Source organism: Oncorhynchus clarkii, chromosome 15 (assembly GCF_045791955.1).
Source record: "Oncorhynchus clarkii lewisi isolate Uvic-CL-2024 chromosome 15, UVic_Ocla_1.0, whole genome shotgun sequence".
Lineage (NCBI taxonomy): Eukaryota > Metazoa > Chordata > Actinopteri > Salmoniformes > Salmonidae > Oncorhynchus > Oncorhynchus clarkii.
Window position 1 is genome coordinate 14066872 of NC_092161.1, and position 14729 is coordinate 14081600.

Below are 14729 nucleotides of genomic sequence, written 5' to 3' on the forward strand. Positions count from 1 at the left end.
CTGGATCCTGGACTTCCTGATGGGCCGCCCCCTGGTGGTAAGTGTAGGTAACAACACATCCTCCACGCTGATCCTCAACACAGGGGCCCCTCAGGGGTGCGTGCTCAGTCCCCTCCTGTACCCCCTGTTCACTCATGACTGCACGGCCAGGCATGACTCTTAAACCATCATTAAGTTTGCCGATGCACCGAGCACGCCCACATTCTCATCGACAGGGCTGTAGTGGAGCAGGTTGAGAGCTTCAAGTTCCTTGGCGTCCACATCACCAACAAACTAACATGGTCCAAGCACACCAAGACAGTCATGAAGAGGGCATGACAAAACCTATTCCCCCTCAGGAGACTGAAAAGATTTGGCATGGGTCCTCAGATCCTCAAAAGGTTCTACAGCTGCACCATCAAGAGCATGGTTGCATCACTGCATGGTATGGCAACTGCTCGGCCGCCGACCGGTGCAGTACATCACTGGGGCCAAGCTTCCAGCCATCCAGGACCTCTATACCAGGCGGTGTCAGAGGAAGGCCCTAAAAATTGTCAAAGACTCCAGCCACCCTAGTCATAGACTGTTCTCTCTGCTACCGCAAGGCAAGCGGTCCCGGAGCACCAAGTGTAGGTCTAAGAGGCTTCTAAAACAGCTTCTACCCCCAAGCCATAAGACTCCTGAACATCTAATCAAATGGCTACCTATATTTGCATTACACCGCTGCCACTCTGTTATTACCTATGCATAGTCACTATAATAATTCTACCTACATGTACATATTACCTCAATTCCTTTGACTAACCGGTGCCCCCACACATTGACTCTGTACCGGTACCCTCTGTTTATAGTCTCGCTATTGTTATTTTACTGCTGCTCTTTAACTACTTGTTACTTTTATTTTGGATTCTTATTTTTTGAATTGCGTTGTTGTTTAGGGGCTTGTAAGTAAGCATTTAACTGTAAGGTCTTTTATTCGGCACGTGACTAATAAACGTTTATTTTATTTGACACTTCAGTAAGAACATTTACAGCTTCAACTGATCCTCCAAACACATTAGCACCCTGCATTAGCTCCTTCTGAGCCTCACACACACACAACTCTCTCTCCAGATCATGTCTTCCTCTTTCCAAAACTCAGGAGAGAGATCCACTGCGTGATGTCATTAATTACAACACAAGTAAGATTGTTTTCTAGTATTCACCTTTCACACACAAACTGAAATGCTCGATGACATCACATGGCTCAGCCACATACGCTACTGTACCTTATTGAACATTCATTCTCTATAAAACTACAGCTCCTACATTGCCCTCCATTAACTTAATGTGATCTTTTTGGAGGGGTTGAAGCTTTGCTCAACAGAGCCATTAAAGTTAACGGGGGTCAGACTCTACTCTTTTTAAGCTTCTACCCAGTGGCCAATTTGGTGCTCTTGCCATGTTTTGAATGCCAAATGGCTACCCAGACTATTTGCATTGACCCCCCCCCCCCCACACTCCACTGCCACTCTCTGTTGTCATCTATGCCTAGTCACTCTCTCCACACCACTGCCACTCTCTGTTGTCATCTATGCCTAGTCACTCTCTCCACTCCACTGCCACTCTCTGTTGTCATCTATGCCTAGTCACTCTCTCCACACCACTGCCACTGCCGAGAGGCAGCCCCAAAAGGCACAAGGGGAGTGTGGTGAAGCCAGGTAGGAGACCTGCGCCAACTTCCTTTGCTTACCGGAGAGAGAGAGAGGGACCAGGCAGGCACCGTGTTATGCGGTGGAGCGCACAGTCTCCCAGTGCATGTGCATAGCTCCTCGTATCGGGCCGGCTTTACGCATCTGGTCTCCGGCGTACATGGCACCAGCCTTACGCATGGTGTCCCGGTTCACCAGCACAGCCCAGTGCGGGCTATTCCAACTTGCTGCACTGGCCTGGCTACCGGGAGCATTCAACCAGGTAAGGTTGGGAAGGCTCGGTGCTCAAGAGCTCCAGTGCGCCTGCACGGTCCGGTCTATCCAGTGCCACCTCTGCGCACCAGCCCTCCGGTGGCAGCCCCCCGCACCAGGCTGTCTCTCCGTCTTCTGCCTACCGGTGCTCCCATCTGTCCTGAGCTGCTAGAGTCTCCCATCTGTCCTGAGCTGCCAGAGCCGTCAGAGCCGCCAGGAGCTGCCAGAGCCGTCAGAGCCGCCAGGAGCTGCCAGGGCCGTCAGAGCCGCCAGGAGCTGCCAGAGCCGCCAGAGCCGTCAGCCAGCCAGGAGCTGCCAGAGCCGTCAGCCAGCCAGGAGCTGCCAGAGCCGTCAGCCAGCCAGGAGCTGCCAGAGCCGTCAGCCAGCCAGGAGCTGCCAGAGCCACCTGTCACATCGGCGATGCCGGAATCGCCCTTCACTCCGGCGCCGGAGTCTCCAGTCCACTCGGGACCCGTGGCGTGGGTCCCCAGTCCAAGGTCGGCGGCAAGGGTCGCCGCTCTAAAGAGGCCAAAGAGGCTGGCTAAGAGGCGCACTAAAACTATGGTGGAGTCCACGTCCCGCGCCAGAGCCGCCACCGCGGACAGACGCCCACCCAGGCCCTCCCCTATAGGTTCAGGTTTTGCGGCCAGAGTCCACACCTTTGAGGGGGGGGGTACTTAAGTAGCCTGGGTTTCACTGTTGGTTTGTGGGTGTTTGTTTCCGTGTGAGTGTTTGACGCCACACGGTACTGTTTCGGTTTTCGTTTTCATCACATCGTTTATTGTTTTGTATTTCAGTGTTCAGTTCGTTTTTAATAAATCGTCATGAACACTTACCACACTGCATCTTGGTTCGGACCTTACTCCTCTTCAGACGAAGAGGAAATCTGCCATTACAGAACTCCTAATCTGTCCACTAGTTTCTCTAAAATACTGTTGCCAGGTTACTCAGTCAAACACACATTTACGGAAACATGGAGACATTTGCATATGCGCACACACACAAAAGCTGAGGGTCCAATACTTTTCTTATCTTCATCCATCCGATCCCAGGGGAAATATTCTACTGCCTTCTTTTTTAATTGTGTGATGAATTATTCATTTTATTATGCCTTGTTAATCTGAAGGAGCCTCTTACGCATAATCTCACCCTTATTATCAATCAGGTGCCAAGGTAACAGGTGGGAAAGCATGCACAAACACGCTCACGGATGGACACACACACACACACAGGTAACAAAATAAAGGAATCACTTGAGTAAATGAGGAATACAAAGAACATTGAAAGGTTGTGCTTACACACAGGTGTGGTTCCTAAATTAAGTAATTAACATCCCATGATGCTTAGGGTCGTGTATAAAAATGCCCAGCTGCCCATTATTTTGGCTACCATGACTAGAAGAAAAGGTCTGTGACATTGAAAATGGGGTTTCAAATGAGCATAGGGGCGTTTAAAGGGTGTGTGTCTCCGTCACGAGATCTCTACCCAATTGAACACTTATGGGAGATTCTGGAGCGGTGCCTGAGACAGCGTTTTCCACCACCATTAACAAGACACCAAATTACGGAATTTCTTGTGGAAGAATGGTGTCACATCTCTCCAATAGAGTTCCAGAATGTTATAGAATCATGCCAAGGTGCAGTGAAGCTGTTCCGGCAGCTCGTGGTTCCAACACCCTATTAAGACACTATGTTGGTGTTTCCTTTATTTTAGCAGTTACCTGTATATTCACTGGCAAGGAGCCAAGAAGCAAGCTAGCATGCACACACACACACACACACGCACATACACCATGAATGCTTCTGCCTGGATTCCCCTTGACACTGAATTATACAACCAACCTTAACAGATTGTTGAGGTCCCCCCCACCCCCTGTACCGGTGGTACTGTGGTCTGAGCTAACTCATTAACAACACAGCTGGTCACTGGGCCTAGGACTGGGACAAACCACAGGGGGACAGGGGAGGACAGACAGATGGGGTGATTTTGTGAACAAAGCGGAGGGAAAAAGGAGTTTGTTTGTGTGTACTCACCCAGGTTCCATTTGAGTCCAGTGGTGTGTGTTCTACACGGTCCTCCTATAGCTATTAGACTGCACCATCTCCCGTCCAGTGCTGGATTCACTCCCAACCTGTGTATCCTGCCCTAAAACACACACACACACACACACACACACACACACATCAGAAGCAACAACATAAAAAACTACAAACCAGGTAGGTGTCTCTTTAATGTTTTCTGTAAGGTTTGATTTTGGATTGATACACACAGACACACAGGGATTGATACACACAGACACACAGGGACAGACACACACAGACACATAGGGACACACAGACACACAGGAACACTCAGACACATACACAGACACTCACAGACACTAACACATTTATCTTTCCCAGAACCTCTCACCCATAATGTTCAATTAAAAACATCACAGTTAAACCTGATGATTACAATTAGCACTTCACTGACAGAACACACACACACACAATAGGGAGGAGAGATGACGCATGAATACACACACACACACACACACACATGAGAAGTCAGAACAGAATGAGCTTCCAGAATAACTCTGGATCTAATACTGTTATAGTGCTGGCTGGTTAGAAGCCAATTACCACCTACTGTACATGATAACACTATGAAAATAAATCCAATCTTCTATATTCCCGTGAAATTTGAGGTGTGTATATATATACAGAGGCTTGCGAAACTTTTCACCCCCTTGGCATTTTTCCTATTTTGTTGCCTTTCAACCTGGAATTAAAATAGATTTTTGGGGTGTTTGTATCATTTCATTTACAGAAATGCCTACCAATTTGAAGATACAAAATCTTGTTTTATTGTGAAACACACAAATAAGAATAAAATACTGAAAACTTGAGCGTGCATAACTATTCACCCCCCTAAAGTCAATACTTTGTAGAGCCACCTTTTGCAGCAATTACAGCTGCAAGTCTCTTGGGGTATGTCTCTAAGCTTGGAACAGCTAGCCACTGGATTTTTTTTGCCATTCTTCAAGGCAAAACTGCTCCAGCTCCTTCAAGTTAGATGGGTTCCTCTGGTGTACAGACATCTTTAAGTCATACCACAGAATCTCAATTGGATTGAGGTCTGGGCTTTGACTAGGCATTTCCGAGACATTTAAATGTTTCCCCTTAAACCACTCGAGTGTTGCATTAGCAGTATGCTTAGGGTCATTGTCCTGCTGGAAGGTGAACCTCCGTCCCAGTCTCAAATCTCTGGAAGACAAACAGGTTTCCATCAAGGATTTCCCTGTATTTAGCGCCATCCATCATTCCTTCAAATCTGACCAGTTTCCCTGCCGATGAAAAACATGGGGATTGTGTTCTCGGGATGATGATAGGTGTTGTGTTTACGCCAGTGTTTTCCTTGATTGCCAAAAAGCTACATTTGAGTCTCTATCTGACCAGAGTACCGTCTTCCATATGTTTGGGGAGTCTCCCACATGTCTTTTGGCGAACACCAAATGTGTTTGCTTATTTTTTTATTTAAGCAATGGCTTTTTTTCTGGCCACTCTTCCGTAATGCCCAGCTCTGTGAAGTGTATGGTTTAAAGTGTTCCTATGGACAGATACTCAACTTTGCAGCTCCTTCAGGGTTATCTTTGGTCTCTTAGTTCCCTGTTTGATTAATGCCCTCCTTGTCTGGTCCGTGAGTTTTGGTGGGCGGCCCTCTCTTGACAGGTTTGTTGTGGTGCCATATTCTTTCAATTTTTTAATAATGGATTTAGTGGTGCTCCGTGGGATGTTTCTGATATTTGTTTATAACCCAACCCTGATCTGTACTTCTCCACAACTTTGTCCCTGACCTGTTTGGAGAGCTTCTTGGTCTTCATGGTGCCGGTTGCTGGGTGGTGCCCCTTGCTGTGTGATGCTGCAGACTCTGGGGCCTTTCAGAACAGGTGTATATATACTGAGATCATGTGACAGATCATGTGACACTTAGATTGCACACAGGTGGACTTTATTTAACTAATTACGTGACTCCTGAAGGTAATTGGTTGCACCAGATTTTATTAGGGGCTTCATAGCAAAGGGGGTGAATACATATGCATGTACCACTTTTCATTTTTTTTTTTTTTTTAAAACAAGTTATTGTTTTCATTTCACTTCACTAATTTAGACTATTTTGTGTTTGTCCATTACATGAAATCCAAATAAAAATCCATGTCAATTACAGGTTGAAATGCAACAAAATAAGAAAAACACCAAGGGGGATGAATACTTTTGCAAGGCACTGTATATGTATGTACAGTAGATACTTTTGTACCTGTTTCCTCCAGCATCTTCAAAAGGTCCTTTGCTGTTGTTCTGGGACTGATTTGCACTTTTCGCACCAAAGTACGTTCATCTCTAGGACACAGAACGCGTCTCCTTCCTGAGCGGTATGACGGCTGCGTGGTCTCGTGGTGTTACTACTTGCGTACTATTGTTTGTACAGATGAACGTGGTACCTTCAGGTGTTTGGAAATTGCTCCCAAGGATGAACCAGACTTGTGGAGGTCTAAAGCTTCTAAAGTCATGACATCATTTTCTGGAATTCTCCAAGCTGTTTAAAAGCACAGTCAACTTAGTGTATGTAAACTTCTGACCCACTGGAATTGTGATACAGTGAATTACAAGTGAAATAATCTGTCTGTAAACAATTGTTGGAAAGATTACTTGTGTTATGCACAAAGTAGATGTCCTAACTTACCTTCCAAAACTACAGTTTGGTAACAAGAATTTGTGGAGTGGTTGCCATTGGATGAATCCCAGAACATACATTCCAGTCTGTGCTGCAAAACAGTCCTGTAGCGTAGCATCCGCATCATCTGACCATTCCCTTATTGAGCGAGTCACTGGTCCTTCCTACTTTCCTATTTTAGTTTTTGCTTGTAACCAGGAATCAGGATGATTAATTTATGGTCAGACTTGCCAAATGGAGGGCAAGGGAGAGCTTTGTATGTGTCTCTGTGTGTGGAGTAAAGGTGGTCTAGAGTTTTTTCCCTCTGGTTGCACATGTAACATGCAGGCAGAAATGAGGTAAAAAAAAGATTTAAGTTTGTGCCACTTCTGGATGAGCATTTGCTTATGGCCTTAAACAGCTCGTTGAGTGTGGTCTTAGTGCCAGCAACGGTTTGTGGTGGTAAACAGACGGCTACAAATCATTTTTATGAGAACTCATATAGTGTGGTCTATAGCTTATCTTGAGGTACTCTACCTCAGACGAGCAATACCTTGAGACTTCTTTAATATTAGACATCGCGCACCAGCTGTTTTTGACAAATAGACACACACCTCCGCACCTCGTCTTACCAGACAAAGCTGCTTAGTCCCCTGAAGCTAGGAAAGCAGAGTCCCTTCCCATCTTCCGAAAACATCTGAAACCCTACCTCTTCAATGGGTATCTTAAATAATCACCCCCCGCCCACACACACACACACACCTAAAAAAAAAGCCTTTTGTGAAACAGCAATCGCACTTCACAATTTTTTCCTCCTTTACTAGCTATGACTTTGCTGATAGCTACTTTATTTAGGAAAAATGTACTTTCTATGCCTGTGATATGTGGTTGTCCCTCCTAGCTATCTGTAGATGTAGGGACTAACTGTAGGTCACTCTGGATAAGAGCATCTGCTAAATGACTCAAATGTATTGGGATGCTGCTACTCTGTCTATTATCCATCCGGACGGCATATTCACTTTTACCCCTGTACATGTACAGTACCATTCAAAAGTTTGGACACACTTAGTCATTCAAGGTTTTTTTAAATATATTTGTTTTACTATTTTATACATTGTAGAATAATAGTGAAGACATCAAAACTGTGAAATAACACATATGGAATCATTTATTAAGCAAAAAAGTTTATATTATATTATATATATTTTAGCCACCCTTTGCCTTGATGACAGTTTTGCAAACTGTTCGCATTCTCTCAAACAGCTTCATGAGGTAGTCACCTGGAATGCATTTCAATTAACAGTTCTGCCTCGTTAAAAGTTCATTTGTGGAATTTCTTTCCTTCTCAATGCGCCAAGTCCATATTATGACAAGAACAGCTCAAATAAGCAAAGAGAAAAAACAGTCCATCATTACTTTAAGACATGAAGGTCAGTCAATGGGGAAAATTTCAAGAACTTTTAAAGTTCTTCAAGTGCAGTCGCAAAAACCATCAAGTGCTATGATGAAACTGGCTCTCATGAGGACCGCCACAGGATAGGAATACCCAGAGTTACCTCTGCTGCAGAGGATAAGTTAATTAGAGTTACCAGCATCAGACATTGCAGCTCAAATAAATGCTTCACAGAGTTAAAGTAACAGACACATCTCAACATCAACTGTTCAGAGAAGACTGCATGAATCAGGCCTTCATGGTCAAATTGCTGCAATGAAACCACTACAGAAGGACACCAGTAAGAAGATGAGACTTGCTTGGGCCAAGAAACAAGAGCAATGGACATTAGACCGGTGGAAATCTGTCCTTTGGTCTGATGAGTCCAAATGTAATATTTTTGGTTCCAATCACTGTGGGTTTGTGAGACGCAAAGTGGGTGAACGGATGATCTCCGCATGTGTGGTTCCCACGTGAAGCATGGAGGATGAGGTGTGATGGTGCTTTGCTGGTGACACTGTCTGTGATTTATTTGGAATTCAAGACACACTTAACCAGCATGGCTACCACAGCATTCGGCAACGATATGCCATCCCATCTGGTTTGCCCTTAGTGGGACTATCATTTGTTTTTCAACAGGACAATGACCCAACACACCTACAGGCTGTGTAAGGGCTATTTTACCAAGAAGGAGAGTGATGGAGTGCTGCATCAGATGACCTGGCCTCCACAATCACCCAACCTCAACCCAATTGAGATGGTTTGGGATGAGTTGGACCGCAGAGTGAGGGAAAAGCAGCCAACAAGTGCTCCTTCAAGACTGTTGGAAAAGCATTCCAGGTGAAGCTGGTTGAGAAAATGCCAAGAGTGTGCAAAGCTGTCATCAAGGCAAAGGGTGGCTACTTTGACAAATCTAAAATATATTTTGATTTGTTTAACGCTTTTTTGCTTACTACATTTATTTATTATTATCATTATTTTTTTAAATTCACCTTTATTTAACCAGGTAGGCTAGTTGAGAACACCTTTATTTAACCAGGTAGGCTAGTTGAGAACACCTTTATTTAACCAGGTAGGCTAGTTGAGAACACCTTTATTTAACCAGGTAGGCTAGTTGAGAACACCTTTATTTAACCAGGTAGGCTAGTTGAGAACACCTTTATTTAACCAGGTAGGCTAGTTGAGAACACCTTTATTTAACCAGGTAGGCTAGTTGAGAACACCTTTATTTAACCAGGTAGGCTAGTTGAGAACACCTTTATTTAACCAGGTAGGCTAGTTGAGAACACCTTTATTTAACCAGGTAGGCCAGTTGAGAACCTTTATTTAACCAGGTAGGCTAGTTGAGAACACCTGTATTTAACCAGGTAGGCCAGTTGAGAACACCTTTATTTAACCAGGTAGGCTAGTTGAGAACACCTTTATTTAACCAGGTAGGCTAGTTGAGAACACCTTTATTTAACCAGGTAGGCTAGTTGAGAACACCTTTATTTAACCAGGTAGGCTAGTTGAGAACACCTTTATTTAACCAGGTAGGCCAGTTGAGAACACCTTTATTTAACCAGGTAGGCCAGTTGAGAACACCTTTATTTAACCAGGTAGGCCAGTTGAGAACACCTTTATTTAACCAGGTAGGCTAGTTGAGAACACCTTTATTTAACCAGGTAGGCTAGTTGAGAACACCTTTATTTAACCAGGTAGGCTAGTTGAGAACACCTGTATTTAACCAGGTAGGCTAGTTGAGAACACCTGTATTTAACCAGGTAGGCTAGTTGAGAACCTTTATTTAACCAGGTAGGCTAGTTGAGAACACCTTTATTTAACCAGGTAGGCTAGTTGAGAACACCTTTATTTAACCAGGTAGGCTAGTTGAGAACAAGTTCTCATTTACAACTGCAACCTGGCCAAGATAAAGCAAAGCAGTGCGACACAAACAACAACAAAGAGTTACACATTTAATAAACAAACATACAGTCAATAATACAATAGAAAAAGTGATGAGATACAGTGAAATGATTCGATATGTGTTATTTCATAGTTTTGATGTCTTCCCTGTTATTCTACAATGTAGAAAATAGTAAAATAAAGAAAAACCTTTGAATGAGTAGGTGTGTCCAAACATTTGACTGGTATTGTATATATTACCTCAATTACCACTTTAACTACCTCACACCCCCAGCACATTGACTAGGTACCGGTACTCCTTGTATATAGCCTCGCTATTGTTATTTTATTGTGTTAGTATTTCCTTATTTAGTGCAAATGTTCTTACTTTTTAACTGTGCATTGTTGGGAAAGGGCATTTCACAGTAATGTTGTATTTAACTGTGCATTGTTGGGAAAGGGCATTTCACAGTAATGTTGTATTTGCTGCACGTGACAAATAAATTTAGATTTTGATGGGTATTAATTGAAAAGCCTTTATTTTTACAAAGCCAATGATGAAAGTTGGAGTTTCCAAAAATAAATTTGGATTACGTTCCTTGAAACATTCCAGTTATTTTTGGCAATGTTCTACAGAACAGCAGAACACTGTTTCAAATGTCAAGGACATCTCTAGTGTATCTGGTTTCTACATTCCATTTTATTGTCCCATAAAACATAGAATGTCAAACTAATCTGGGTCTGTCTGTATTCCGGGCTTTGGTCTGAATAGCACGTCTTTCCATGTTCTGAGGCTGAAGTTCACCACAGTACAATCCTCCATCATGTAAATCACCTGCGCTCCTCACACAAGCCATCACTACTCAAAGGGCATCGGTAAACAAGCATACATTTTCAAACCAAATCTCCATTTGTAGAACATACGCCCAGCCAGGTCACACGTGATACAAGTCAGTGTTCGACCTTCCATCCTTTTCTGAGGACGGCTGGAGATGATGCAGAAACTTGCCACTAGGGACAACAATGAGCGATGTTACCTTCAAGTAGCCTTTGGTTTTGCTGAGGCGTTGTGGACGGGGATGGTGGACTGGCGTAAGCATCTGCCATAACATAAATTGTGACCTTATTTGACCTTTTCTGCTGCTTTCGAGACACGGTTCAATCCCACTTTGAGACAATACTTGTTGAGTAATTAAAACACTAAATAATCACAACTATTGGTCACTTATGTATTGTTATAATATGTATACATTATAGAATTGTCAGTTAATTACAATATTAATGAAAAATATATTTTTTACTGCACTCTAGAGTTGTAGGCCTTGATACCTTACAATGTATTTGCATACGTACAGATTCTGTGTGAGAGAGAGAGAGAGAGAGGAGAATGTGTGTGTGTGTGTGTGAGAGAGAGAGGAGAATGTGTGTGTGTGAGAGAGAGAATGTGTGTGTGTGAGAGAGAGAGGAGAATGTGTGTGTGTGTGTGTGTGAGAGAGAGAGGAGAGAATGTGTGTGTGTGTGTGAGAGAGAGAGAGAGAGAGAGAGAGAGAGGAGAATGTGTGTGCATGTTTATTTTTTCCCCTTGTCATCCACCCCCCACCCTCTGCTATTCTGCTTCATAAAAAGCTGAGGTCTGGAACTCCCTCCAGGTCACCTCTCTCTTCATTCATTGGCCTTGTTTATCTGATGACTCACCCTGAATTTTAAATCGCCACATACATTCATTGCGGAGAACAAACTTCAGTTTGGCCGGAGCGGTGTGGATGGGTAGCCAGGGAATGGTTTTTGGTACATAAGAAATACTTTTGCATGACAATAAACATATTTGCCTGCCACTCCTGGGAACCCTGTACCAACAGTGCCTTCAGGAAGTATTCAGACCCCTTTGACTTTTTCCTCATTGTTACATTACAGGCTGATTCTAAAATTGATCAAATATTTTTTCCCCCCCATCTACACACAACACCCTATAGTGAGTGACAAAGCAAAAACAGGTTAAAAAATATTGTGACAATTATAATTTATTTTTTAAAATAATGAAATGTCACATTTACATAGGTATCAGACCCTTTACTCAGTACTTTGTTGAAGCACCTTTGGCAGCAATTACAGCATCAAGTCTTCTTTGGTATGACGCTACAAGCTTGGCACACCTGTATTTGGGGAGTTTCTCCCATTCTTCCCTGCAGATCCTCTCAAGGTCTGTCAGGTTGGATGGGGAGTGTCGCTGCACAGCTATTTTAGGGTCTCTCCAGAGATGTTAAATCGGGTTCAATTCCAGGCTCTGTCTAGGCCACTCAAGGACATTCAGAGATCTATCCCGAAGCCTCTCCTGCGTTGTCTTGGCTGTGTCCTTAGGGTCGTTGTCCTGTTTGAAGTTGAACCTTTGCCCCAGTCTGAGAACTTGATCCAGAGCACTCAGGACTTCATCAAGGATCTCTCTGTGCTTTGCTCCATTCATCTTTTCCTCCATCCTGACTAGTCTCCCAGTCCCTGCTGCTGAAAAACATCCCCACAGCTACCACCACCATGCTTCACCGTAGGGATGGTGCCAGGTTTCCTCCAGATGTGGCAGTTGGCATTCAGGCCAAAGACTTCAATCTTGGTTTCATCAGACCAGAGAATCTTATTTCTAATGGTCTGAGAGTCTTTAGGTGCCTTTTGGCAAACTCCAAGTGGGCTGTCGTGCCTTTTACTGAGGAGTGGCTTCCATCTGGCCACTCTACCATAAAGGCCTGATTGATGGAGTGCTGCAGAGATGGTTGCCCTTCTGGAAGGTTCTCCCATCTCCACAGAGGAACTCTAGAGCTGTGTGACCATGGCCCTTTTCCCCCGATTGCTCAGATTGGCTGGGCGGCCAGCTCTAGGAAGAGTATAGGTGGTTACAAACGGCTTTCATTTAAGAATGATGGAGGCCACTGTGTTCTTGGGGATCTTAAATGCTGCATACATGTTTTGGTACCCTTCCCCAGATCTGTGCCTCGACACAATCCTGTCTCGGAGCTCTACGGACCATTCCTTCGAACTCATGGTTTGGTTTTGCTTACATGCACTCTCTCAACTGTGGGACCTTATATAAGATGTGTGTGCCTTTCCAAATCATGTCCAATGAATTGAATTTACCACAGGTGGACTCCAATCAAGTTGTAGAAACATCAAGGATAATCAATGGAAACTGGATGCACCTGAGCTCAATTTCAAGTTTCATAGCAAAGGGTCTGAATACTTTTGTAAATAAGGTATTTTTGTTTTTTTTATTTGTCATAAATTTGCAACAATTTCTGAAAACATGTTTTTGCTTTGTCATTATGGGGTATTATGTGTAGATTGCTGTGGTAGCAGAATCAGAATTATTTAGGTAACATATATAAATAAGATGTTTTATTAATTTTCATAAGCATGTTTATGTAGGGAAAGTTACTTGGGCCCAGAGAGGGGAGAGGTCGGGTTAGTCTTATCTGTGAATGTGTCTGTAACTATTCCTAAACCATGTGAAGGGATGGTGTGATTAATGAGGAACCAGTTAGTTGGCTCCACAATGTCTGTGTGCCAGTCACTTCTCTCTGTAAGCTTGTCCAGGAGGGGTTGTATTTTTTATGGGAGTATCTAGAAATTGACAATGGATATAGGCCATTGGATGAGGTAATGTTTTGGTCCTAAATGGTACCAAGAATGAGATAAGAACTGTGTCTAAGAGGGCAAACTGAAGGATAATTTATAGCTAATGCTGTCTGGCTGTAGGATACTTCTTTTTTTCTGGTAAAAGGTTCTTTGTATAATGTTCCTAAGATCTGTTATTCGTCATGTGAGTTTTGCACAGCTATTTTAGGGTCTCTCCAGAGATAGACAGGGTGTGTCTTGGCTATAAATGTTACTAAGGACTGTTTTGTAAGCACTCTCAGATAATTCATTTATGGACACTGAATTGATCGGAGAGTCACAGGGCTAAGGTGAAGCTCATATAATTAAAGATGGACTTTATGATAGCTCTGACTTGTGGGTGGTTTGCTCTCTCATGATTTTGTAATACAGGAAATTTCCACGACATTGCTGACATTTTTTTTTAAATCCATTTTTAGAATAAGGCTGTAATATAACAACATGTGGGAAAAGTCAAGGGGTCTGAATAATTTCCAAAGGCACGGTATGTGAGGGCTGTTGGGGCCCTGTTTCAGCACAAAATCTGCACACACTCCCAGAGGTCTGCCGACTTCCTTTTGATCATTAATTTTAAAAAATCTGAGAAATATCCAATACCCCAAACTGTTGCTCTAACTGTGAATGTAATTTATTGCACATAATCCTCAAATAAAATGTAGCATACATAAAATAAACAATGTATCTACATTGGGTCTAATGTGTGTGTGTGAGAGTGGGCTATGTTTTTCAACTCAAAAAGAGCACACAGAATTTCCTCAAACTGTACACATTAAGTAATACTGTTTTACAATATTATCAATATCACTTTGATTTGGTAGATATTTAGAGGAATTATGTAGATATTGATAATGGAAATGTAGGCATACAGTAGATATCTCCAATCCTAAAATAAAATGGAAGATTCATAAAATAAACAAGTTATTACAATGTATTTATATTGGGGATAATATGTGTGTGTGTGTGGGAGACAGAGACACAGAGAGAGAGCGTGTGTGTGCATGTTTCATGTTTCCTTGTCAGCCACCCATCTCTGCTTTGTCAGTCTTGATAGGCCCCATGTATGCACTTCTGGGTGAGGCTGTCGGGCAGTGGTGGAGAGCATGGCCGATCTGAAAGAGATGCACAAAGTGACAGTA

General features: G+C 43.2%; 1 pseudogene; it reads right to left on the reverse strand.

Moving 5' to 3' along the window:
* Positions 1 to 14729, reverse strand: part of LOC139366795 (thiamine pyrophosphokinase 1-like) — a 59348-nt pseudogene that overhangs the window by 7795 nt on the left and 36824 nt on the right.